The sequence below is a fragment of the Solanum verrucosum genome, unplaced genomic scaffold (assembly GCF_900185275.1).
Source record: "Solanum verrucosum unplaced genomic scaffold, falcon-dt-bn FXZP01000297.1, whole genome shotgun sequence".
NCBI lineage: Eukaryota > Viridiplantae > Streptophyta > Magnoliopsida > Solanales > Solanaceae > Solanum > Solanum verrucosum.
Window position 1 is genome coordinate 2545853 of NW_026020215.1, and position 13226 is coordinate 2559078.

A 13226-nucleotide genomic window follows, 5' to 3' on the forward strand; every position below is an offset into this window, starting at 1 on the left:
GGGGAATTCTAAAGCATAAACATAAGCTTGAACGTGATAAAAATAAAACATACTTACCTCTTCTCAACTCACTAAACTAAACTCAACTCAAGAATTAGATACTCAACTCAAAGATATGATACTCAACTCAAATATTTGATACTCAACTCAAGATAAAACAACAATAAAAGATGCAATATATGGAAAGCTTTTAAAACAGTAGATAGCAACTAAATGCATTGAAGAATACAATAACAACTCATTTTGTATATAAAAATATAATATAACTCTATGGGAGAGTCTCTATCCAACAACTACCACTATGAGCTATGTGAAAATATAACGTCTCGCCAACGCTGCCATATACTTTGTCGGGGTATAGAACCTCTCAACTAAGTGGATCCAGTAGTCTATGCTAAAAATCATTTAGGAATCATCTAAAAAGTATGATTCTTTCTACCCACGTTGGCTACATGATTTATGGGGGCTGTGAGTTGTCTGAACTGTCCCCCATATCGGTGCTCAATACTACTCCCAAAATATAACTAGCTCATATGTTTAGAAACATAAATTTTTCTATGGTTTAAGATTATTACTCAAAATCTTTCTCTAAAAAGAGATGGTACTCGACTGGTCAAAATTCTTTTGGAAATCTCAGTTTCCTCTCATCTTAAATGTAAAAATATTTACTCTGGGAATACTTAGTTCCCATATATCATTTTAAAGAAAATGAACTCAGCTTTACTCTTCCTAAAACTCATATGATCAAGTCTTAAAACAAGTTTTAAAACAATTTGTAAAGAGACATCTTAAAATAGGGTTCATGCCGAATTATGAATGTGAACGACTCAATTTAAGGTTTTCAATAACCATGCATAAAACTCCATACTTGGAACTCAACAACTCTAGAACTCAAGGAGTCAATGATACTACTCATCTCAAGAATGCTCGACTCGGAGGGTTCATGCGGGATTATGGGCATGAACTACTCAACTCAAGGACTCAATGATACTTGTCATCTCAAGACTGCTCGACTCATAGGGTTCATGCAGGATTATGGGCATGAACTACTCTACTCAAGGACTTTAAAGGGTAACATGTAGTAGCGCCATGATTAGGAATATAATTTCAAAAGGATTAGGAACTCGATACTCAAGTCTTAGAACTTGAAGATACTAGTTCTCTCAAAGATGTTCAGTTTACAAGGTTCATGCGGAATTTATGGGCATGAACGATTTGACTCGAGGACTACATAACAATATGGGACTCATGTATACAATGCTTCTTATTCTCATACTTACTTTCTCAAAACTTAGCTCAAATCGATAGTTGATCTCAAAGGATTCACAATTGAACTCAAAGGCATTCTTGAACTCTACTCTTAAATCTTTCTTGAATTTGAATTATGAATTCAAGAGTTATGTTTCATGATATGAAGGATCTCGATGATAGTGTAGACTCATGAATAAATTTTCCTCATTCTCATACTCACTTACTTGAGTCTTGAAACAAGTTACTAGAAATCGTAGAAGACGCCTCAAAAGACTCAGAGGGACTTTCTCAAAAGACTTGAAAGTCCTCTCAAGACTTGACTCTTAACTCTACCTTGAATTTGAATTATGAATTCAATGTTATGATTTATGATAGGAAGGATATCGTGATGATTAAATGAGTTTTAGATAGTTAATAATGAGAAATGGTTGAAAAACACTATCTGGGGAGCAAGTCCGTGATGCGGAGATGAATTATAATGTTTGGTCAAAATAATTTTTGAAACAGTGGAGTCTGCGTTCTCTTCGCGACACGGAGAAGGAAATTTCACTTCTCAAGAACAGGTATGCGTTGATGTGGACCTAGTACCTTATTTTCTGACGATCTTTTCTTACTCATTTTTCGACCCGAATTCGCCTAGAGTCGAATGGTTTCTTTCCCAATCTCTTCGATTAGAATACTCAACTTATGTACACGATAATCTACTCCAAACCACCCTCAATTCACTAACTTTTATATCAAGAACTCATCAAACCCATCCTAATTCAAGAACGGATACAATACTTTCAAGAAACAAATGAAGAACTCAAATTCTTCAACTTCAAGAACGAAACTTCACTAAAAATAACATGATTGGTGTATGGGTGAACGAACTCAACACTATGATAAACTCACATACCTCTTAGGGGTCAAACCATTGGCAAAATCCGCAACGAAAGCTCAATAACTTGACGAAACCTTTTCTCCTCTTTTCTCTTCTTGAACTCTTTTCTAAAACCCTAGCGTGAATTATGATTGTGTAAACTGAACCAAATAAGTTTAGAACCCTATTTAATTACTAAAAACAAATTAAATCTGATAGGGTTAAGGAAAAGACCAAATACCCCTATCAAATCTGGGTAACTATCCTTAAATAGACAGCCTGATTTCAAAAGGGCCTATCTCACTCATACGAGCTCGAAAATTAGCAAACTCGGTGGCATTGGAAAGATAATTCAAAGGCCTTTCATTTTATATCTTATGGTTCACCTAAATCATCCTGTACTGAAAGTTATGGTCGTTTGAAGTTGACCCAAAACTTAAAGGAACCTAGTAATGACTTGAATGAAATATCTTTAGTTCTTTTTAAAACTTAAGGTGCTATATCTAGTGACCTTAACACTTAAAAAAATTTAATTTCTCGGAAAAATCCTACCCACAACGAAGGATGGTTCGAGTCTTAGCTCAAAAATTATCTGGGGTGTTACACTAATATTCACACTCAAGTCTCTGGCATGTTTATTTGATGTAACTAATGAGTTAGGATTAGTTTTTTTACCTTGATAAGCACATAAACAACCTTCTTTACCTTGATTATATAAAATAAAGCTTTCTTTCTCACTTGGAAAAGTAGTCCCATTTTTACTAGCTTCATTAAATTTTTGAATTTCTTTCCTTGCTATGTTGTCCTCTTTGTGCTCTTCTTCAAGAATACCTACCAAAAAAATAAAACTACTAGAAAAACAAGAATTCGAAAGGTTAGAGTTAGAATAAAAAACCTTCTTACTCACACTCTCTAGTTATTCTCTTATCTCATCTTCTTTCCTCTTACTTGCCTCACTTTTCTTCATTTCTTCTCATTACAACTCACTCTCATTTTTTAACTCTCTTTTCTTTTTTTCTTGTAGCCACTCCCTCACTTCTTTCGGAATATCCTCTTCTTTTTTATATCTTGACTTGCCACTATTGATCACTCTCTTATTCCTCTCTTTCTGTCCTCTCTTATTCATTTAATTGTAGTGCAATAGGCTCTAAGGATTCCCTTTGACTCATTGGGTGTAACACCTCAGGTCTTAAAATGAGGAAAATGCTAGTTTTAAAAAAAGTTGGTGTTAGTACCAACGGAACCATCCACGGACCGTAGGTAGGACCACGGACTTTATGTGGGGTTCTGTCGTTAAGGCCCAAATCTTTATAGTTTCTGATCCCACCCACGATCAACCAGTAAGGTATGTGGTTGTACCTACGAACCGTAAGTGAGGGTCAGCAGCCAGTTAGAGGGAAATTGTTGTTGGGTCAACTTCAAACAGTCATAACTCTTAGCACAAAAGGAATTACATGGCCCATGACCAATCAGATGAAAGATAATTGAATCCTCTTTCCAACGCCACCGAGTATGCTAAAATCCCATCTCTGAGTAAAAATTTATGCTCATTTTAGTGAAGCCCTGTCGTGCAGATCATGAACGACGAACCCAAACGACGGACCCTCGTTCCCTCCGTGGATGGGCTTCGTCAGAATTAAGTCAGGGTCATTTTGGTCCTTTCCCCTCGACGTTGGGCACTTAAACTATGTGGTTTAACCCCTAAACTATGTCGTTTTACTCAGTTTAAGCCTAGTAACTTAGTCAGAACTTACCTAGAACGATTATTCTCCAAAATTCATCAAAACTTAGAGCAAAAAAGGAGAAAAGAGTCGACCAAACCCTTCCAAGAACGCAACAGGTTTTCTTCAGTTCCACCCCCTAAATTGAAGGATTTCTCTGTGAATTTCGTCACTAGGTATGTGGGATTTCACTAGTGGATTCCTTTCGTCCACATGTCCCTAGAATTCAGTCAGATTCTTAATTCTATATCTCTTGTTTAGACCTAGGATTTCTAGAACATTAGAATTGTTGTGATATAGCTATTATAGTATTCTTAATCAGATTATTAGGTTTTTGTAACACTGTTGCTTAGTTCCTTGCATGAAACTCAGAACCCTAGTTGTGTAGATTCGTTTAGTTCATCAATTACACTATCTAGGTCAGATAAACAGATATACATGACTCTGATTTCAAATGTTTCATTATCAGTACTTAAATGTTGCATTCTTAGTTAGCATGTCAGAATATTGAGCTATCTTGTATATTTAAGTTATGGTGTATTGTACAAATTTCAAGTTAGGAGTAGGCTTAACACCAAGTTGGACTAGGGTTCAGCGTACCCGTATAGTCCTAGAACTACGTGCCCCTATAGGTTTGTAAGTCTCATATGTGGGCATCAGATTTAGTGATCACGCTAGTGATGCCTTTATACCCCTGACAAGGTATATTGGGTCCTCTCGATGGGGCGTATACATCAAACTCCATGTTTAGCCCACGTGGTTTTATGTCGGTTAATAGTAGCTCCCACAGTTAGACTCCTAGTGCATTTGACCAGGTTTTCAGTATCTATTTCAGTATTCAGTTCAACATGTTATTTTCATGATTAGTACCTGGTCATTGCATTCAGTTTAGCCTTTCAGTTACGTTCAATATTTACACTCTTGCTCAGTTTATATCATTTCTCACTAATGCTTTGATTAGCTTATATATATATTTGTTTAGCTTAGTATCTATATCATGCATGCTCAGTACATTCCAAGTATTGACGCATACTCTGCGCTACACCATTTCATGATGTAGATTCAGGTACTCAGCATCCAGATCACGCATAGATCGGTTCCCGATCCATATTCAGCAGCTTCAGTGGTGAGTCCTTATACTTTGAGGACAATAGACATGTTTTTTTCAGATTCATTCTTTCATTTCAGTTTTCAGATTTGCTAGGGTTAGCTACGGGTATGTCCCAGCAACTCTAGTCAGTTAGAGGCTTTTCCAGACATAGTATTAGATTCAACTTTAGTTTTGAGTGATTGTTCAGTATCACTAAACTCTTAGAAATTTCTTATATATTCAGATCATTATTGGGTATTCCCCATCTTTAAGTTATCTACTGTTTTAGATTTCGCATATTATCTTTTTATTCAGTTTTTTTAGTATGCTTATGATATGCCAGACACATGGTTAGCTGGGGGTAACTCATGATCCTAGGTCCCGTGTTACGTCAAGGGGGTAGCCCTGAGGTGTGACATTGGGATAACTTTTCACTTAAACTTTTAGCTTGTCATCACTAAATTTTCAAAGACTCTGCTTAAATTGTTGGATTAACTCTGTACTAAAATTAGAACACCATAAAATAGGAGTCCCAAATAGAAGAAAAAGGCGGAGATCATACATATCCAGAGTATAAATTTGAGTGGATAGAGGTCACAACCAATCCAAAAAATGAATTCCTACAAATGTTCACTATATATGTGAATCTGGTGGTTTCTCTAGCACTAATAGGGTTTTCAATTTGGTTACATTTCAGAGACAACCCTACTCTCTGCTTCTAATGGTTCGAGATACCTTCACTGATACTGGGAAGGCTTCTAAAATACTTTGAAGCAGAGAGTAGGGCTATCTCTGAAATGTAACCGAATTGGAAACCCTATGAGTGCAAGAGAAACCACCAAATTCACATATATAGTGAATATTTGTAGGGATTTGGGTTAAGGATGGGTTTTGACCTTTTACTCACGCAAATTTATCCTCTGAATATGTATGATGCCTTCTTGCTCTATTAGGACTCTTCTGTTTTACGGTGTTCTCAATTTTGTATGAAAATATATCTCCAACCACCCAACCAATGATAGATCCACGAAGTTGATATACCACAAATTATCTACACCTCAGGTGCAATTAAAAGTGCAACCACTCTTGTATCCCTCAACAATAACTTCAAGTTTAGTCAAATTTTCATTAGGTTCATGCTTTCTCTTTCTTGTAAACGCACTACTATAATTATTATAGAATTCTTTACAATAACCTCTAGAGGAAGTAGAATTATAAGATGAAATTCTCCTTCTTCGTAGTCATCCAAACCTCCCTTGTAAATTCTTGAACCCGTGTAAGACATATTTAACACCAAAAAGTTGTTAGTAATAATAATGAACCTCACAAGTCACTATTTCATCTATATCACTCAAATTATTGCACTCAGTTTTATTTCCACTCGAGTATACACTCAAAGGTCACTAGGTTTAGACCTAGACTCAAATGATTTCACAACTCAAGGGTATCCCTTAGTCTCTTCATAGTTCTACAATTTCAAATAAAGTCAAAGTAAGCTTTCTTGTATTGGTTCAAAATGGAGTTTATGTCACTAACAAAGGACAAAACACACTAACGAACTAGGAAACAAATAAACACACGACACAACTAAAAGAGAAAAGTATGAAACAAATTGCAATGAAATAAAATAAAAACACAAAACTAGATAACTATAGTATGAAATAATTTTAATTTGTAATGTAATTATAAAATTCAAGAGAAGAATGAGAGAAACAAGAACTAAAGGACTAAATTTTAAAACTAGACAACAAAGTAGTCACAACACAAAAGTGGTTATTTTTTAAATTTCAGGAATTTAAGCATTGGTCTTCAAGTTGAAAGTCACCGGAAAAGTCCACAAAATCTTCTCAATTTTTTTGTGATAAGAAAAAGAATTTCATACACCCACTTCATTATTATCACAAATATGGCTATTTCTAAAATCTGCATCTTCTTCCTCGAAATAGGTCTGAATTTTCACTCAAAACTAGTTCAAACCTATACCAGATGAACCCAAATTACAGATTTTAAATCCCTTACACATTCTAGATATTTTGAAGTAATTAAAGAAGAAAGAAGAAAGAAAATATATATTAAAGATAAAGAACAAAGAAAATAATGCCTTATTTGAAGTAATTAAAGAACAACTTCCTAATTTGAACAAGTAATTAAAAGATTTAATTCAACTCATACATAAATAATATTACCAAAATATATTTAAGAAAGATCTAATAGAGAGACAAAGATACAACCCATAACCCTCTCCAAGAGTATTCACCGAAAAATGTTGTCTACCCCAATAATATTAATCATATTCTATTTATACTACTAGGGTTAACTAAATTGAGAAAAGACATAAATACCCTTAAATACATGCGCGTCATACTATGATTAATTTTGTAAAAACATATAATGTTAATCTTTTTATATATTGGTTCTTTGATTTTCATACTCTCTTTAAACACTCTATATATTCTCTTGATGTCAAATAGAAATCCTTCCATGCAATGAATACTTCCCGAACTTGAAATACCTCACCCCAATATGTTTTCGATTTACCTTTACCTCTCCAAATATCTAATATAACCAACCTCTCGCACCTCTGAACTGAGGCATTTGTGCATCTCTTTTTCACATGTCCAAATTATTTGCACATTATTTCCCTCTTCTTGTCTACCATAGCGGTCACTCTTGCCATATCCCAAATATCCTCATTCCTAATTTTATCATTCTTTGTATATCCACAAATCCATCTCAACATCCTCATTAGTGCAACGTGCATCTTCTGAACATTGGAGTTCTTGACTTGCTAACACTCCACCACATACAACAAAGACAGTTTAACCACGACTCTATAAAGATCACTTTTAAATTTCATTGGTACCTGTTTATAATAGAAGACTCTGGATTCAAGTCTCCACTTCATGCCTCAATCAGCAACTAAGATTAGAAGAAATTCCACTATTGTTTTTTCATTATCTCCACTTTTATTCCTCTCAAGACATGATCTTTTTTCAACTATTTTATTTCTTAAAGATCCTTCCTTTGCTTTAGAGCTACTATTTTATGTCAAGAAAGTACCCTTTTAATTTAGAATGGCATAGGAAAACTTTGATTCATAAATAATATCTAGGATTACAATACCTTTGGCAAAGATTGTAGCCATATATTGTAGCCTACATCCGTCCCTAGTTCAATATATTTTTCATACCTATATAAATGATAATGGTGAATGAGGTGTTTATAAATTCATTGGTGAGAGTTCTTATAGTGTTCTTAATTTGATTAAGAGTGAGGCATAGTTGTATATAAAGAGTTGAAACCGTAAATAAGGATATGTGAAGTTCTAACATTGGAGCACTCATCTTCGCATACTTAGAGCTTACGTCTCTCTTTTTTTAAAACTAAAGGTTCAGTAAATTCTTTACAACTCTTGAGCATATATCTTTTTTCATGTATTTCTTTCAATTTCTTAACCTATTTTTTTCATGTTGAAGTTAAGCTGAGAGTGCAAGATTGGGGGGAGGGTGTGAATCAATCCATTTTACTTTTCTTAGTTCACTAAATATTTTAGTAGTCGACTAGATGGTAATTAAAAATTAAAAAAATAAGTAAAGTGTAGTGAGAAAATTCAACACATAATGTCTTTATACTGGTTGGGATCCAGGATTGATCTTACTCCAGTCCCCTTGGGTTGCAAAGTTGTTCTCTTCTAGCTGTGTGATATTGAAGTGGTTACAAGTATAGATCCTAAATCTACACTCAACTCTTACTTTTTATTTCTTTTCAATATTTTGATACAAGGCCTCACCAAACTAATTTTCTCTCTTCTCTTTTTTTTATTACATAATAACTCATTCAGAAAAAAACAATGTTTTCTAAAGGTAGATTAGAATTGTAAGAAGGTTCACTCATCAAGTATATTGGTCTTCAATAACTTCTTTCTTTTTATAGAGACGATAAAGGCTTCTTTCATTATTTTAAAGTCGTTCCATAGAGTTTATCTCTATGAAGATCCTTCTCTTAAATCTTGTCCGATGATTTTTAAGATATGGCCCCTCAAAGAGCTTACGTGAGAAGGAATGCAGGTGAGACATGGAGTCTGAGGTTCCTCAAGTTCCGGTTGACCCTTTGGTTGAGCAAGTGGCTCATGCCGAATTCCAAGCCACTTTTCAAGTGTTAGCTCAAGCTATGATGGGCCAACAAAATATAAAAGCCTTTGCTCCGGTGAAACGAAATGTGGATATGGTGGCGACAAGGATAAGAGACCTTACAATGATGAATACTCTGGAGTTCTATGGTTCCAAGGTCAATGAGGATCCTCAAGAGTTTATTCATGAGGTGTATAAGATAGTGGGAATTATGGGAGTCTATACAGTAGAGAAGACGGAGTTTGCCGCCACTACAACAAATTTGATTATTTGAGACGAAATATTTTGTCACTTTAAGTTCATATTTAGTCACAAAAGGAATTTTGTGACAAAAAAAATTTCGTCAAGCATTCGTCCCTAAAGCATGGGTCACTAAATGTATATTGAGACGAATTAGTGTTTTGTCACAAATTAGAGATGAATTGACTACGAAACTATTTTTCGCCCCCAAATGAATAGTATTCATGACAAACTTGATTGTCATAGAATTATATTTTTTTTTTAGGTAATAGCATTTTTTCGTCACTAAAGAAGTTATAATGGTGACATGAATGATGGCGTCACTAACTATTTATTTGAATTAGTGATGATTTGTTTTGTCTCCAATCATCTATCTATTTTGTCATTGAACAAATATTATTTCGTCACTAAAAACTACCTTTCACATACGCATTATCGTTTTGTCACTAAAGTAAATTAGTGACAACGGTACTTTCTTGCCATTTTGTAGCTTAAAATTATCACATCATCACTAAAAAACTACTTTTACCAACGAATAAATTTCTAACTAGAAAATGTCATAGTTAGCGACGATCACAATTGTCATAAAATACAAAGTTAATTTGTAGGTAATAAGTAGTCCATTTTGGGACAAATTTTATTCTTTGTTACCAAATGTCATACTTTTATGAAGAAAATGTGATCGTCTTAAAAAGTATAAGAAAATCATCGCTAAAAGTTAATCTTTTATAGACAAAATGTTTTGTCACTAATAACAAATATTTGATGACATTTTAATTTGTAGCTATAGTATTTACGATTTGATTTAGTTATTTAGGTTTCTGTTAATTTTAAAATTATCAAATCATATATAAATTATATATACGTAACTTCAATGGAAAGAGCATATATACAAACTAAAACTAGCTAATAACATACTAAAAGAAGTAAGATAACAAAAATCTTTTAAAAACACCGTCATATATTAATTAGGAAAGACCAAAATAACATTCATGTGATGATATCTCATTACATACGCCTTAAAGAAAAATTAACATCAACAAAATTTGGTCCAACTTGAAAAATGTAACTTAGATATACTAAACATTAAAAAGAAACGAAGTAATAAAATTGAGGTTGCTTCTCAAAATATCATTGCAAAAGCACTTCTTTAATAGTTGGTCCTGATTTCCATCTTACACAACCTGTGTAAACAAAAATTTAAGATTTTATTTCATATATAGGGTACTTTAAGCATCAAAGAAACATATACAATTAGATCACTCATACAACCTGTGTTGAATTTTAAATATGTAATTGAGGGAATATGATCACTCATACACTTTCCGCGCAAATTAGATTCAAGAGTACATACATAATGTTTTTTCTTGGAAGGGGAAAGCTAACAGAACACAATTGAAACACAATTATTCTAGAACAAGAAAGCTAACAGTACTCATGAATTAAACTAACAGTAAACAACAAATCACATGTTCAGGAAGAGGAAAGCTAATATGAAAACAAAGCAAACAAACACAATTGAAGAGGAAAGCTAACAGAACACAATTCAACTAACAGATGATTCCACAATTATTCTTGAACAAGAAAGCTAACAGTATATGAATTGAACTAACAGTAAACAACAAATTACATGTTTAAGAAGAGGAAAATTAATATGAAACAGAGCACACAAACACAATTGAAATCTCTCATGCGAACATAGGTTTGGTTCGACAATTCGTTTTTTGGTGATTTACGTCCAACCTCTACTCTAACAGGCTAAATAAATAGCAGAAGATCTAAATTAAATTAACGAGAACAAAGCGATGTAGTTATTATTGTACCTGAAGGGATAACTTGATAAGGTTCATTGATCACTGTATCATGAAAATGAAACATAGTTATATATTAGGTGTTAAATGCTACAAACTATTTCTATTTAATTAAACAAGCTGTAATGAAATTATTATTGTTTAAAGTATACTATGGCTAACCTTGATCTGGATGAGCTCATAAACTGCTGAACTGTTTCAAAATATCATCTTGACGTGCCAATAGAGTTTTCAAGATTACAATTAGGAGCAGTATGGTTCAAGTTTAACATAAATGAAAGCTTTGATCTTTTAAACTTTCACTTCAATAAAATATCAAAATTGTGGCAATTTACCATAACCAGAAACACAACATCTGACAAAATTCAGTTAAGGTAAGGAAATAAATTAATATAGGTCAATATATAATAATATAGTAGAGAATCAGGCGAAGCAAATAAATTCAAAGAAAGAAGTAAAATCAGTTCAAATCAAGTAGCAACATAAATGGACAATTTGTGGTTCAAATAAATTAAGGCAAAAGTAACCACAAAGAATGATCAATTAAATTAAGCAAAGCAATCCATTGACATATCAAATCTTACTCAAATACACTCAAAACTCAGTAGCTCTATTTGTGATTGAATCAAAGTGGTGCTATTGCAAAATGCTAGAGCGAATGAACAAATTTAGGCTAGCATAAATCACAACAGTTCATGCTTAAGACGAGATTCACAAATTACATGACTTTAACAATATAAACATGCAATAAGACTTCTAATCGGAAAGCAAAAGGCCATTTGAGAAATAAGATAACTATTAAAGAAACTAACCCACGAATCTATTAAGATCCGTCTCGAAATCTCAAACCGTGTGTTGACCAGACTCTATTGGTGCTCGTCTTTGCCTTCCTCACCGTAAAATGTGAGGAACGGCGCTAGGGCTTGCTGGTCAGAGCAGCGCTCAGGTTGATGATGGTTGTTGGTCCAATTTGCCAGCGACTGTTGGCTTCTCTTGTTGAAGCAAAGGAGAGGAGAAGGGTCTCGCTGGTGGCTCGGGGCTGTTCTCGCCGGAGCAAAGGAGATGAGGAGCTCACTTGGTCCTCGCTTGCTTCCATCTTCACTGGAGAAGAGAGAAAGGAGGGGAAGAAGACGGGCTCGGGGTTTCGAGGAGAGGCGGCGAGCAGGCAGCACGGGGTTTCTCAGGAGCCTGCTGGACAAAGATGGAGGAGGTGGTGATTTTCGCCGGAAAATGAAAACGACCCAAGGGGTCTGCGGCGCGTTCTCGTGACAAAGAGGAGAATGAATTAGAGTTGGGTCTTTTAGGGTTAAAATATGAAGGCATGGATTAATGAATTTAGACCGTTGATTTGAATGTAATGAACGGGCATGATTAGATCTTGAGCTTGATCAAGGTAACAGGTGGACGACATTAAGATAGGAGGCTCTTTGTGACTTGAATCAGATTAGCAATAATCGAAAAACATTGAATTGAAGAGGCAATAATTGACACAACAATTGAATTAAAGTGATTGGAATTGAAATGAAATTGAATAGCAAATGGGCTATGAATTAAATAATTTGAATAGAAGGGACTACAATTTAAATTATTTAAGGAAAGATTACGAATTGTCACTTAATTAAATAGAATACAATATTTATTAACCAAAAATTATATAAAATAAGCACACTTAAATATTTTAAATATTTGATAAATGAGTAAAATAATTATTTTAGGTTTAACAACAGATAAATATAATAAAAGTAATAATATTAATTTGATAAAATAATAATTTAATAATTTTGTAAATTATGAATACTAAAATATCCAATTATTTGGACAAAAAAATAAATATTTTTGAACACGTTATATGAAATAGGTTTTAAAATACGTATTTAATTTGCTAATTACAATTTTTAGCTACATGTTATAGGGAGGAGAGTGGCGAGCGAGATTGGGAGAGGGAGGAGAGAGGCGAGCAAGAAAGGCAAAGAGTGGGAGACAGACCAATTGTATATGTATATTGGTTAGATAATTGTATATATGTAACTGGTATACATATGTATTCGTATATTTGGCGAGCGAGATTAGGAGAGGGAGGAGAGAGGCAAGTGGGATTGGGAGAGGGAGGAGAGAGGCGAG

At 33.9% G+C, this 13226-nt stretch overlaps 1 long non-coding RNA gene across 1 annotated transcript; it reads right to left on the reverse strand.

Annotated features, from left to right (window-relative positions):
- Positions 1–11287: 11287 nt before the first annotated feature.
- Positions 11288–12324, reverse strand: LOC125830660 (uncharacterized). Its single transcript, XR_007443154.1, has 2 exons — positions 11918–12324; positions 11288–11460 (listed from the first exon to the last, which is right to left on the reverse strand). It is a non-coding gene; the product is annotated as an uncharacterized LOC125830660 (long non-coding RNA).
- Between the last annotated feature and the right edge of the window lie 902 nt (positions 12325–13226).